This window comes from Lontra canadensis, unplaced genomic scaffold, assembly GCF_010015895.1.
Source record: "Lontra canadensis isolate GAN:19392208 unplaced genomic scaffold, GSC_riverotter_1.0 scaffold3, whole genome shotgun sequence".
NCBI lineage: Eukaryota > Metazoa > Chordata > Mammalia > Carnivora > Mustelidae > Lontra > Lontra canadensis.
In genome coordinates, this window is record NW_022630997.1 from 2,182,836 (window position 1) to 2,184,914 (window position 2,079).

At 48.4% G+C, this 2,079-nt stretch overlaps 1 pseudogene; it reads left to right on the top strand.

Moving 5' to 3' along the window:
• Positions 1-1,257: 1,257 nt before the first annotated feature.
• On the top strand, positions 1,258-1,864 carry LOC116879784 (annotated as a pseudogene).
• Positions 1,865-2,079: the final 215 nt, after the last annotated feature.

A 2,079-nucleotide genomic window follows, 5' to 3' on the forward strand; every position in this document is an offset into this window, starting at 1 on the left:
GGATGAAAACCACAGGTTGGAGTCCTTGAACATGATGTGTACTGAAAGCCATTTGTTCAAATGCCTAATTCCCTCCTTAGAAGATCATTGTTTTCATCAGGTGATCGTTCATGGTACATGAGTCAGGTGGCAGTTCAGGCCTTGAACTCGCCGAGTGGGATCATTTTGCTGTCATGTCATCCCTGCTCTCTGACTTGCAGCTCAAGGCACTGTCATGTCAGAGGCAAAGCCCCAGGAGGAGCTCTGTCTGCTGTGTGGGCTCTGTCTAGTCCCTGCATCACAGCTTCCAGGAAAGATGGGTCCTCTTGTGCCAGGACCTGCAGGGTGGAAAGTCAGGAGCAAAGGAACAGAGTGGGGCTAAAGGGGGTACTGGGAGGTGGTTGTAGAGAGCCCAGATGCAGGAAAGACTTAGACACCAAAGGCTGAGATGGAACAGGGAGATGGCAATCAGGAGCCAGGCATGTTAAGTAGCTGGACTGGACAGGACCAGAATCCCAACAACTAACACTTACTGTGTGCCAGGAACTGTGCTAATCATGGAGCTTTACATGGATTATCTCACTTCAGCCTCAGCAGCCCTGTGATGTAGGTGCCATTAGTGTCTCCTAAAGGCGAGGGAACTGAGCCCAGAGAGATTAAGTAACTTGTGCAGCGTCACAGAGCCTGTAAGCTGGGGTTTGCACCTAATTTGATTCCAGAGCCTACAAAAAAACTCTATAATATATTGTCTTCTCGCGGGGGTGGGGGGGAGGCACACACCAGAAACAAAATGTCCTAGACCCTGGAGCAGTCAGGTTCTTTTAGGAAATAATTTCCATCCTTCTAGCTGAAAAAGTTGACCCTGGCCTTCAAGGCTGTGTCTAGCCTTACATCGCAGAGAAAAGATTTAGTGATAAACCTCTTCACTGGAGGAATCCTGTGTACAGTTCTTCCCACTACCTCTAAAAAACACCCAGTGGACTTCACATCTGCCCAAAGCCAAGGGCATGCTTAGCACAGATAGCAAGACAGCTGCTGGCCTGGCCATCCTGGGAAAACGATGATTATTTAAACGATGCCCTGCTCGTGGTTGACAAGTGGGGGTGGGGGATGGGGTAGAAATTTCTACAGGGAAAAATATGCAAACTTCCTGAAGAGACTAGGCGAACAGACCGGTGTAGGAACCCAGTGACCATGGTCAAGGCGTTCCAGAGCGTGTATTCTCAGTGGAAAGACACCTCACCTCATGAATGTCTGGGGAATAAAAGAGGTCAAGTGAGAGCCAGACGGGCACTGGGCGACTCTGTGCCTCGCTGAGGAAAATAATTAAACATGGGCAAAGGAGATCCTAAGAAGCTGAGAGGCAAAATGTCATCATATGCATTCTTTGTGCAAACTTGCTGAGAGGAGCACAAGAAGAAGCACGCAGATGCTTCAGTCAGCTTCTCAGAGTTTTCTAAGAAGTGCTCAGAACGGTGGAAGACCATGTCTGTTAAAGAGAAAGGAAAATTTGAAGACATGGCAAAGGCTGACAAGGCCCGTTAGAGAAAGAGAAATGAAAACTTATATTCCCCCTAAAGGGGAAACAAAAAAGAAGTTCAAGGATTCCAATGCACCCAAGAGGCCTCCTTCGGCCTTTTTCTTGTTTTGTTCTGAGTATCGCCCAGAAATCAAAGGAGAGCATCCAGGCCTATCCATTGGTGATGTTGCAAAGAAACTGGGAGAAATGTGGAATAACACTTCTGCAGATGACAAGCAGCCTTATGGAAAGAAGGCTGCTAAGCTGAAGGAAAAATATGAAAAGGATATTGCTGCATACCGAGCTAAAGGAAAGCCTGATGTGGCAAAAAAGAGGTCAAATTCTAACCAGTCGTCCCCCTTCTGACGTAAGCTCTTTCGACTGACATGAGGGACGAGGCATCGCAGAAGCTTTTCTTTTTTCCTTCGTGCCTAAATGGGGTGGGGGGACCTTCTCTGGCCCGGGTTATACTGCGAGCGGGGAAACCAGAAGTGACTGGAGAGTGGTGGATCAAAGTGCAGGCGTCTGCCACTATTTCCCGGAGGGGGCATCTGTTTGCAATCACCCCCGATGCCAGCAAA